The following is a 12,331-nucleotide window of genomic DNA, read 5'->3' on the forward strand; positions in this document are numbered from 1 at the left end:
GAGAACAACTCAGACCACATCCTCCTGGGGGCGGGGAGGGGATGTTGGTGACATTTTCTTTGTAAATGAACGACATCAGTCCTGAGGTTCGCAGCTGTACAGTCTAAAATGTTGGAGTTGGACGGGGCGCTGGGAGACATCAATCCAATTTCTTTTGTTTCCTGGTTGAGGAAATGGAGATGTGGAAAGACTAACTCGCTGTTCAAGGTCACACAGCTGGCTCAGGCCAGAGTGAGGACAGGAGCCCATGTATCTTAAGCGTTGACCCCGTTCTTTTTCCAAACACCACTCTTACAATAATGACCTGTCCTCTGATGACACCATGAAACAAGGTCAACAACAGCCAGTTTCTCTCCTCTGCTTTCCTAACATTAGAATGAAAGTGGAGGAGCCTGGAGTGAAGGCGTGGTGTGCTCAGCTCAGACCTGCAATCTAACACTCAAAACCCCCTGAATCTTCCACTCATTTGGTCTTGGAGCCAAGATTAACATAGCCATGGAAAGAAAGGCTGGGAGATTGCAAAGAGGTTCTTGGAGAGCCCGCCCCTGGGAGATGGTGAACTGGGTCTCACCGACATGGTCAGGCTCACTCCAGGGCACGGCTCTACGGCAGATGTGTCTGGAACAGTGTTCTCAGGCTTCCTGCCTGGGCCCTCCATGGCACCCAGTGATGAGCATGGCTCTGGGCAGAGGTGGCTGCTGCCAGCGGGAAGCTCTCCCATCACTCACCCACCAGGTGTTCTTCCCAGCAACCACTGCAGCTTGGCAGGAAAACCACAGTGGGGCTGCAGGGCCGGGCAGAGAGGTGCAGCTCCCTCCGCTGTGCCGTCCAGGTGTCAACAGATGGGTTATGGATCTGCCTCTCCCTTAACAAACAAACAGGACTTTTACAGGCTGAGTAATCCCACATGGGGTAAGCCAGACTGTCACTCAGCCAGCTTTCCCAGCCAGGGACTAGCCTCCCTAGGCCCTGTTCCTATAAGGAGAGGTGTTTCCAGAAGGCTGGCCATCCCAGGACAGTAGCAAGGCTGAATGTCCTTCCTACCCATGGAGTCACAGGGAGCCAGGTAGTCCTGGGAGCCACCATGTCCTTTAAATGTCCCCCCAGGCAAGTATCCCTGCCAGTTTCCACAGTCTGCAAGCTCGTGGTTCTATGCAGGTGTGACCCTTCCTCCCATCCAGCCCCGAGAGAGCAGAGAGTGAAAATGCAGATGAGATGGCTAAAGGAAGGAAAACTCTCCCTTGTTGAGAGTGGCCTCAGAACCAAATCTCTCCATCCTTCTCCTGACGGCTTTCAAACCTTGGGGAAATGGGCCAGGAGACAGGCTCTTGGACTATTTTCCTCTTCTGATTCCTGCCCAATATCTGGCCTCTGAGTAAGAGGGGCAGTCTGGCCTGGTCTGGAGGGGCCCCAAGAGCAGGATGAAGATCAGGTAAGGAGCCAAGTCCTGTAGCCCAATGGTCACCGGTGCTGCATATAAGCATGAGAGACCACGGAGTGCTAGACCAGGAATCCGATGTCTGGATGTCACTTACTTTCCTGAACCTCGGTTTCTCCATCTGCAAAATGGGGACAGTAATACCTCTCCCTGCCCTCCTTGCCTAAGGATGAGAATTCAGTGAATCAGAATAAAGGAAAGGTTGAACATGCTGGGTAGGACTCCACTGCAGCTCCTGTGCATGGTCACTTCCAGCCAATGACAAGTCACTTGTCACTGAAGGTGACAAGTGGGTTCCAGCCCAAAGGAGGTAAAAGAGGTGGCCCTGGGGTTTCACTTGTCCTCCCTACTTCCTGTACACGTTCTACCAGCACCATGCCAGGGACTGTTCAAAGGCGCAACAGATGAGGCAAAATCCCTAACGTCAAGGGTCGGGGGCGGGAGGAGAAGCAGACTAACTCCCTGGTCCAGCCCCTGATGGTGGTGGCCTGATTCAGGTGGGGGATACACTTCAGGACAACACACTCTGTGTCAGCCCCGATTAATAAAAACCAGTAACCACGGGAGAACTTTCTGGCTCTTTCTAGCCCAAACACCAGCTGAGCAGCTGGGGAAACCAGCAGTCCAACTCTGTCCAAGTGGTCACCTACCTCTTCCCACCTGCACACGAGGCTGGTTCTCAGCGCAGGGTCACGCTGAGGTGAGCCGTCAATCCGGGCCTGGAGCTGCTCACCTCTGACTTAGTCACAGTCTCCAGGTTTGTTATCTCCCAAGCAATGAATTGGCACTTTTCACCGAGGGATGACTACTGGGCCCTTTAGAGCTTCATTAAGCTCCATGACTTAATGACTCTCCTGTTTAATGGAAGCCAAAGCTGTTTAAGTGGCCACAGCTGCCAGGAACTGGGGTAAAAGAGTGAAACTTCGAGAGCAGCCGCACTAATCTGCCCGGCACCCCTCCCCAGCACTGATCGTGGCCTGTTTTGACAGCTCCCAGAGCCAGTCCCACTGGGAGCGGCGGGGGCAGCTCCTTTCCCTCACGCTCTCTCCTCCAGCACATCGCCTGCCGCAGGGGAGAGGAAGAACAATCAAGCATTGTCTTGTTCTGGCCTAGTGTGTCAGGGCCTCCTGGAATAAATATTATTTGCCTGGGAGGGAAACTGGCTGAGAGACAGCTCAGGGTCAGGGCTGCGGAGGACGAGAGGGAAGGCGGTGATGTTTGGGTTTGGTTTTATTGTGAGTTTAATCTCTTTCTCCCTGAGTTCTGCACATTTCCCCTGCCTCCCCATCCCGAACGGGCCATTAAGCAGGAAGCCAGTGCTGGGCAGGGGGCTCTGCCAGGTAGAAACAAAAGGAATGTTCTGCAACGTGTACCCTGGGTTACTCTCAGCCCAGCTCTGGGTGAGTAAAGGGCGTACACTCCGGGGACTCATGCGGGCTGCAGGCACAGTGGCCCACCTGGCATGGCACAGCCCCTCACACGCAGATGCGCTTTACCCTTCTGCCCTTTACTCCTCAGCAAGTACTGTCTGGGCCCAGCCCCCTCTGTGAGTCTGGGGAAACTGGACCCCAGATACCCCAGGCAGTCAGCACTTACTGAATTCCTACTGTGTACCGTTCACCAGGTGTACTTCCTGTCACCTAGAAAGCTTCACAACTCTCCCGAATGAAGAGCTAAAGACCAACTATTGAATAGGAGACTTGTAGGGGCTGCCCGGAAAGGCCAGGCACCCCCCACCCCTCCTTCTCCCGGCTGTCTCAGGAGGAGTGAGTGGGAAACAAAGGGCCAAGCTGCCTGTGACAGCCACGGGCACTGGGGCATCGAAGGGGCGCCTCTGCTGTGCTGTCCCAAGTCCCCCTTTCCACTAGGAAAATGAATCTTCCCTTTATCCTTAAAATCCACGCTGGGAGCAAGACACATACCCAACAGCTGAAACAAGAGCTATCGATGATTACATGCTTACTCCATGTCGGGCACTGGGGAGAAGGCAATGGCACCCCACTCCAGTACTCTTGCCTGGAAAGTCCCATGGACGGAGGAGCCTGGTGGGCTGCAGTCCATGGGGTCGCTAAGAGTCCCGGACACTTTCACTTTACTTTCACTTTTCACTTTCATGCATTGGAGAAGGAAATGGCAACCCACTCCAGTGTTCTTGCCTAGAGAATCCCAGGGACGGGGGAGCCTGGTGGGCTGCCGTCTATGGGGTCACACAGAGTCGGACACGACTGAAGCGACTTAGCAGCAGCAGCAGCAGCAGTGCTAAGTGCATTACGTATATCATTTCATTTGACAGAAGCATACACGTTCAGTCCACTTCCATAGATGGGAAATGAAGCTTGGAGAGGTCACGGAACTGGTCCAAGCTTACACAGCTACTAAGAAGGCTTCAAACCCACCTTTATCTGCTTCCAAAGTCTTGACCACTCAGAGGTACTTCCCAGAAGCGGTGATGGGTTTGGAAGCCACCCCACACACCCCTGTGCCACTTCTTGTCAGCAAGGACACACTTTTGCCAAGGAGGATGTGTGCTAGGATGCTGGCTCTTCGGGCTACCCTGACACCTTCACTCACTGGGGATCCTTTGTTCCCAGAGGCAGAGTTCCTCCCTGTGGACTTTACTTAATTATTTTTGTGTACAAAATAGTTCATTGCTCTGCTCAGTGCCATGTACAATTACAGAGTTAATACCTGCTTTGTAAGAGTGATAATGATCTCACCACCCAGCCAGTGAAATAAACGTTGCCCCCCACCCCTCTTCTTGAGAAACAAAGAGCCAGAGAAGGCCAAGCCATCCAAGCACTTGACATGGGGCACGGAGAACATGGGCGTGAGTCCGCAGACCTGGCATCAGGTCCTGGATCAGCCACACACTAGCCAGGTGTCTGCGGCAAGCCAGCTGACCTCATGAGGCCGTGTTTCTTCAAATGTGGGGGCAGATCACAGCGCAGACACAATAACCTGATGTGTAACTGTGAAGATCTGGTGAGAAAGTGCCCACAAAGCTCTAAACAGTCTTACCTGGTAGAGTAGGTGTTCAATGTTGGTTTCCTCACTTAGTGCATCTTTTTTCTTTCAATGGAGCTCTCATCATCCAAGAATCTTGATTCACTTCTGCCTTGGGGACATTCCCACCATTGCACGCTGCTGGCAGTCTCAGTGCCTCGGTATCTGCATCTGTAAAATGGGAAGGAACAAATGACTTAACACACATAAAGTCCTTAGAATGGTACCCAGCACATAGTAGTTGTTAAATAATTATAGACATTTTATAAACATTGTTGTGATTAGTGACTACTATTATTCTTCCTCAGAGTTCTGTGGGGAATAAACAAGATGATGGATGTGAAAACATGTTATCAACTACAAGAATAAGAGTAAGCACTCGGTGGCTCAGACAGTAAAGCATCTGCCTACAACGTGGGAGACCCAGGTTTGATCCCTGGGTCAGGAAGATCCTCTGGAGAAGGAACTGGCAACCACTCCAGTACTCTTGCCTGGAAAATCCCATGGATGGCGGAGCGTAGTAGGCTACAGTCCATGGGGTCACAAAGAGTTGGACACAACTGAGAGACTTCACTCTCTTCACTCACTCACTCGTACACACAGAGAGGGTAACAGGAAAAGACCTGGCCCCAGACATGCACTTGAACAATCTCAAACCGCCCTCCCCTTGACACAAAACACGGAGTTCCTCCTTCAAAGAAACAATAATTCACCTTCTGGTTTTTGTTAGTTTGTTCTAATTTGAAAGTGAAAGTCGCTCAGTCGTATGGACTCTTTTCAACCCCATGGACTATACAGTTCATGGAATTCTCCAGGCCAGAATACTGGAGTGGGGTAGCCTTTCTCTTCTGAAGGGGATCTTCCCAACCCAGGAATCAAACTGGGGTCTTCTGGATTGCAGGTGGATTCTTTATCAACTGAGTTATCAGGGAAGCCCTCTGTTTCAATTTAGACCAGATCTTTCATGTTGTGTATTTCATGTTGTGTTTGTATTTCATTGACGTATCCACGATCACTGCATAACAAGGGCATTGTTAAAGAAGCATCTGGTCTAAGCAGTCCTTGGATATCCTGATGTGAACAGAGAATACAATTAAGCTGTCTCTCCCTCTCAGGTAATCCAGGTGCAATCTTTCCTGATGGGTTGAAAGAACCAGGCGGGCAAGCCACTCAATGAGGGGGAGTTGCAGATAGCTGATTAATGGCTGGAAGCCCAGTAACACCACCCCTCAAAGGCTTGAAACAGAAGCTCCTGGACCCATCTTTGACCAGGTTTACAGTGAATCTGGTCAATCAGCCAAACAAGAGACACAGGGTGTGGGCTTCCCTGATGCCACAGTGGCAAAGAATCCGTCTGCAATGCAGGAGTCAGGGGTTTGATCCCTGGGTTGGAAAGATCCCCTGGAGGAGGACATGGCAACCCACTCCAGTATTCTTGCCTGGAGAATCACATGGACAGAGGAGACTGCCGGGCTACAATCCAATAGGTCACAAAGAGTAGGACACAACTTAAGTGACTTAGCATGCATGCAGGAGACACTGGGTGAGACTTTTGCCCAGCACCTTGATGGAAACCACGGGGAATGTAAAGCAAGTGCCTAGGCCACAGTCCCTGCCCTTAGGGAGACCACCCAACTGATGGAATAAGACAGATGAAAATGAAAGGATGAGAGAGTCGGAAAAGGCAATGATAAAATGAAGGCTAGATTTTATGGCCCAGACTGTAAACACTGGTGCATGGAGTAAAGGGAGATGGGTGAGAGCCAGAGGGAGTGGAAAGGCTCACACAGGAAGGGGTTTCTTAGCTGGGTCTGAGTCTGGGTGAGCTTTGGGAGTTGGTGATGGAAAGGGAGGCCTGGCGTGCTGCGATTCATGGGGTCGCAAAGAGTCGGACACGACTGAACGACTGAACTGAACTGAACTGACGGGTGTGTAGGAGTTGCACTGGTGAGAGGGAGAGTGGCAGTGCAAGTTGGGGAAACTGTGAGAGAGGTCTAGGAGGAAGAAGGACTTTCTACAGGGCAGAGGTGAACCGGACATGTCTGGAGCAAGAGTGCATCCTAACTGCCAAAATTAGCATTGCTTTAAAGAACCAGGAAGATGAACTCTTATCAGTAATAAAACTAGTTGAAGGCGGTCTAGTTTGTTCTAGTTTGTCTCCCATATTAGTGAACTTCAGCAAGTCACTTAACCACCCAAGTGTGACTCTCCTGCCCTGTGAAATGGGGATGATGATACATGTCTAACTGTTCCTATAAAAGGTGCTGATTCCAGGGGCAAGTGCTAATAGGCAGGCAATGAGGGCATTTCTCCCCCAAGCTCCCTGGTAGGTGACTCCAACTCAGGGTCACCGAGTTCTCTTCTCCCTGCAAGGAGGGAGAACCAGGCTCTGTGTGAGTCACCTGCTGTTGACTCTGATCCACAGGGACTGCAGGAGGAGCCTGTCGGGGGCCCATCCCCCCAGAAAGCAGGACTGCCCCTGCCACGTAGAGACAGGATGGGATACCCTCCAACTTGACGGCTTCTGAACCAAGCCAGGGGTCCCAGCCGGGAGGGGGGTCCCTCCTCCTAACCCCTCTCCTCAAGAGGATGGGGCGGAGTGGGGGCGGGGGGGCGGGTAGGAGTAGCCTGAGAACTTCTCACAAGTGCCAACTGACCTGAGGGAACGAAGGTGACCAGGTACGGAGTCAGATCAGAGAGGAGCCCCAGGAAGAAACCAGCGTGTTCGTGAGCAGACGCCGCGGAGACTGATCGGGTGGGAAATTAACCACCGACTCAGACGCCCCGGAAGGAAGCAGCAGCTAATGGACCAGCCCCGAGGGCCAGGCCCGCACCTCCTGACAGTGTCCTGGGCCTGGTTTCAGGGCCGGGAGTCCAAGTTTCTGCCACAGACCCAGGGCCAAAGCTGTTCCCAAAGCGCTTGATAACTGTTTTCCCCGCGCGTCTCGCACAAACCCGCGCCTCGGGCGCGCCTGTCCTCTCCTCCCACCTGGGCGCCCAGAGGGAATCCTGAAAAGGGAGCGGGAGCGGGACCCTGGGACCCTGGGGGCGCTGCCCACCTGTCCGCAGCGCGGAGCCCGGCTGTGAGAGCGGAGGGGAACGGCCAGTCAGGACTCACGTTCCCCGGGCTCCGCTCCGCGCCGGCCTCCTTCTGGCCGCGCCCGCACGTTGCAGGGGACCCGCAGAGGCGGCCTGGAGATAAGCGGCCCCTGGGCGCACGCGCGCGTCTACTGCCCGCACCTGCGTGCTGCGCCTTGGCTTAGGAAGGGACTGCCCCGCAGGGTGGGTGCGTAAGCGGGTGTGTGTGCGCGTATGTCTGTGCGTGTGCGTAGACCTGTGCGCATGTGATCACAAGAGAGAGCTGCGAGGCAGGGAGCAGGGCGTGTGCGTTGTAAACAGGGACAGTAAGGAGGTGCCCTAATAGGGACTTCTCAGCAGCCCAAGACTACCTGAAGCCACTGATAGAAACTTCTAGGATGTAGGCTGTTTGAGGGGGGCTTGGTGTTTGATTGTTCACTGCCGTATCCCCAATGCCCGTTACGATACCTAAAACTTAGGAGGCTTTTAATAAATAGTTGCTGAGCTAATGCCTGGATGTCAGGGGTGGAGGGAGGGCATTCTAGAACCAGAGAGAGTGAGAACAAAGCCACATTTCACCCCTTTGGCGATTCTTCCTGGCACCAGCCCTGGCACTCCCTCAAGGCCAGCCCTTCTCCACATCCAGGTGATGCCAAGTTTTCTTTCCCACTCCCATTCTTGCATGTTCTTCCCTTGACCTCTCTGTTTTACGGGTCTCCTGCCTATTACCCTCCGCTGCCAGAGAGGGACAGAGGGGAACGCAGAGGAGCCGAGCTCTGCCAGTGGAGCAGTGGCCCGGTGGCCTCCCCATTCTGAAAGCAAAGAGTGGGAGAAAAAAATGCTGGAACATGCAGTGGGTGCTCCAGAAATGTTAGTTCCTTTCCCTGAAGAGTAGGCAACATTCTGGGCGTGCCCTGTGTGTGGCTGGGGATTGGTTCTGGTTTGATAATCACCGCCAGAACACCCCTCCTTTTTTTTCCTAAAATGCCTTGAGGGGGATTTAATGGTAGCTGAAAACTAAGGCAAGCTTCATTTCTAAAACATTCAGAAGTTAATATGCTATGAGTCATGTATTCTGCAGAGGCCTCCTCACACTCAGGAGAAAGGTTTTCCAAGTAATTAAACAATCCTGTTGGACCAACCTGAAGTGCCCCAGCTCCTGCTTCCCCACTGTGGACTTTCCTCTGCCCACACCAGCTGCCTCCACAGCTATCCTGGTTGAGATTAGTAAATTCTTCTTCAGCTGTGGGAGACACTGTGTGAAAACCAAATCCTACAATAACATTTTTCATCACTAAAGGAAGGATCAGGTTTCACCCTCCTCAATCTGATTTAAGGACCTAACAGAAATAACAACCTTCATGGGGTAATTAGGCAATTATCCTCTTACAAACTGGTAGATGTCTCCTTTCTTTTCCGTGGGATGAGATGGGAAGGGTATTATTTTTCTTTTTCCATGGTGAAGTGCCTGCGATTAACCATGCCGCCCGGGTAATTGTTCCCTTGTGTGTAAGCTGATAGCCTGCCATTCCGGGGTGTACCTGCCAACGCACTCCAGAATAACATATTACAGCCTCCATGCCCTTCCTGATGAAAGGAAAACTTCAGTCATGTTTAGTTAAAGGAGCTCTTTCAACCTGGCCAGTCAATACCCTAGTATGCTATGCCAAGTTGCTTCAGTTGTGTCTGACTCTTTGATACCCTATGGATTGTAGCTACCAGGTTCTTCTCTCCATGGGATTCTTCAGGCAAGAATACTGGAGTGGGTTGCCATGCCCTCCTTTAGGAGATCTTCCTGACCCAGGGATTGAACTGACATCTCCTGCATCTCCTGCATTGGGAGGTGGATTCTGGAAGCCCCAATACCTTAGAGGTGGAGAATTACACCAAGGGTAAGCAAAGGTTCCCTCCAACTAGCTAGACACTCATTTGTTAAAAGAGTGTGGGTGCATGCAGTGTGAGCCTTATCAATACTGCCTATTTCTAGGCTTGTGGAGAACAGTGCTGATATTTCAGAGAACCCAGGAAGTCCCTAAGGGTCCCAGCAAAGATTTTTATTTGACAGGAGGGAGAAATTCCTAGCTGAAGATTCCTAACTCCGGATCTGTTTTAATTTATAGATCTTCTAAGATGTTATCAGAAACAAGACCAGAACTCAAAGATAAAAATGGAATTAACATTGGCCTCCTTTTCCCACTCCATTCTACTCTAATTATCTCACTCCTTTGTCTTGCGATCTCTCTCTCTCTCCTTCACATGCACACACATGTACACACATACATGCACACACCCACACACACAGAGCAACCATACAACAGGTTTGACAGATCTCTTGGATTCCTTAAGGGACTTAGGGAGTTTTTGATAGCTAAAAGAAGTACTGAAAGATACACATGTGTCTGTGTGTATGTACATAAACATATTTTTCACCTTGTTGAAAAATATGTCTTGTTGTTCGGTTGCTCAGTCGTGTCTGACTCTGTGGTCCCATGAACTGAAGCACTCCAAGCTTCCATGTCTTTCACCATCTCCAGGAGCTTGCTCAAACTCATGTCCATTGAGTCAGTGATGCCATTCAACCATCTTGTTCTCCATCATCCCCTTCTTCTCCTGCCTTCTGTCTTTCCCAGCATTAGGGTCTTTTTCAATGAGTTGGCTCTTCACGCCAGGTGGCCTAAGTATCAGCAACTGCTTTCAGTTCAGTTCAGTTCAGTCACTCAGTTGTGTCTGACTCTTTGCGACCCCATGAATCGCAGCACGCCAGGCCTCCCTGTCCATCACCGACTACTGGAGTTCACTCAGACTCACGTCCATCGAGTCAGTGATGCCATCCAGCCATCTCATCCTCTGTCGTCCCCTTCTCCTCCTGCCCCCAATCCCTCCCAGCATCAGAGTCTTTTCCAATGAGTCAACTCTTCACATGAGGTGGCCAAAGTACTGAAGTTTCAGCTTTGGCATCATTCCTTCCAAAGAACACTCAGGGCTGATCTCCTTTAGAATGGACTGGTTGGAACTGCCTAGCACTTGATGTATTCCAAGAGCTCACACACATTCTTTAATTAATGCAGCTGGCAGACAAAAGGCTGCCAGGCAGCATCCACACCCCCAGTTCCACCAAGGATGAAACTGAGACTAGGACACAGGGAGGTGAGGCGACTTGGGTAGCGTCGTGCTATCAGGATAAGATGCAGCTGAACCCATCTTCCCTCCCAGGTCATCTGCCATACCTGAGAGCTTATTAGAGATGCCAGTTCTCAGGCCCCACCCCAGAACAGGGGACGGGCCCAGCAATCTGTGCTAACTAGCCTTCCAGGTAATGCTGGTGTGCACTCAAGTTTGAGAACCACTGCATTAGAGCCTACAAGAGAATACCCAGACAGCCCTTCAGGATTAACTGACCCCCCTCATCAGTTCCTTATAGTCTAACTGCATCCACCTGACACTCACTGTTCCCTAAACATTTCTTTTTCATGTTTTTGATACCATGCTCCTGTTACTTTGATAATTCTGTTCTTCTTTACCTGGCAAACTCCTGCTAATCATTTAAAACCCAGTTCAAAGACCTCCCCATCTTAAGATTTCACCCATCTTCTCCAACAGTCCACTTACCTCCTCCACTGTCCCCCAACAGCCCCGGGACATACCTCCACAGCATCATCATGCCCTGGACTTCAGTTTCTCAGCATCACCTTCCTAGTGGATGGCTTAAATTTTATTGCCTCTTGGTACTCTCAGTAGTTAGCCCTGTGCCAGGAATACAGTAGGTGCTTAATAAATATGTATTGAATTAATGAATAAGTGAATGCATGAGCTGAAGCATCATTACAAGTGTGTTGAGTAATGGAGACAGGCAACTGGCCTGGGCACACAGCTGGCTGCTCCAGAGCCTGGCGTGACCCCCAGGCATCCTGACACCCAGCCCAAAATAGTAATTGTCTAATTTCTTTCACCTTGACTCCAGTCTTTAGGTAATGTAATTGTTAAACAAGAGAGTCATTTTTGGCTACTTTGTGACAGATAATTATGACAAGCAAACTGAACAGTAAAATTCTCCCCTTTAGGCTAAACTGTAACTTGACGAGGTCACAGCCTGTCAGTTATCTCTGCATCTCTCTGTGTTTGTATTTATATATGGCACCTATTGCAATGGTATCTAGACCAATTATTAAACCATTTAGAATGCCCAGGAACCAATTTGTGGCAGCCAGCAATTAGCTCCATTCATGTTTTAAGTTTTTCCTCCTTTTGAAGTTTAATAGATAGTTATTATGATGTAGTCTTTACTGCCTCCAAGTTTGCAGGCTGCTTAAAGCCTAATCTGCAGCGAGAGGAGGTTAGACTTGAGAGGGAGCATGCACATAACCTAAAGCGACTCTTCGATTTCTGCTCCTAAGTCTGCTGCTTTGCCTGAGTCTTCTTCCTCTGTGAGGAGAGTTGGGATGAAAAGTCTTTAGGAAGGGAAAGTTGACAATCATGATGAATTCTGATCCTTTACTCACAACTCCCTGTCTTCTGCAATGTCCTTACTCCCCAAAGTCACAAGTGACTTGAAGAAAGAGAAGTTCCCTTTGATTCAAAACAAACTGGGGTCAAACTTTTGGCTGTGCCTGACACCCACAAGGAAGCACTGCTGAGAAATTATGCCCACTCTTCCTGCCTCCTCCTGTCCTCTTACCAGACTCTCACTGACCTCCATCCTTCACAGCCTGGGCCTCTCGTGGGTTTCCGCCTGGATTTCAAGCATCTATCTACCTCTATGAAGGTAGGTTCCACATCTTGCTCCCTGGGGATCCCCAGCACCCTAACACGAGC

General features: G+C 50.7%; 1 long non-coding RNA gene across 2 annotated transcripts in view; it reads right to left on the bottom strand.

Annotated features, from left to right (window-relative positions):
• Positions 1–7,696, bottom strand: part of LOC109554720 (uncharacterized) — a 29,077-nt gene extending 21,381 nt beyond the window's left edge. Inside the window, exons 1-2 of one of the 2 annotated variants that reach the window (XR_011565045.1) lie at positions 7,501–7,696; positions 4,457–4,612 (exon numbers count right to left, since the gene is read on the bottom strand). This is a non-coding gene — a long non-coding RNA (uncharacterized lncRNA). The remainder of the gene's footprint in view (positions 1–4,456; positions 4,613–7,500) is intronic. The other variant, XR_002180198.2, reaches the window with a different exon arrangement.
• Between the last annotated feature and the right edge of the window lie 4,635 nt (positions 7,697–12,331).

This window comes from Bos indicus, chromosome 29 (genome assembly GCF_029378745.1).
Source record: "Bos indicus isolate NIAB-ARS_2022 breed Sahiwal x Tharparkar chromosome 29, NIAB-ARS_B.indTharparkar_mat_pri_1.0, whole genome shotgun sequence".
Lineage (NCBI taxonomy): Eukaryota > Metazoa > Chordata > Mammalia > Artiodactyla > Bovidae > Bos > Bos indicus.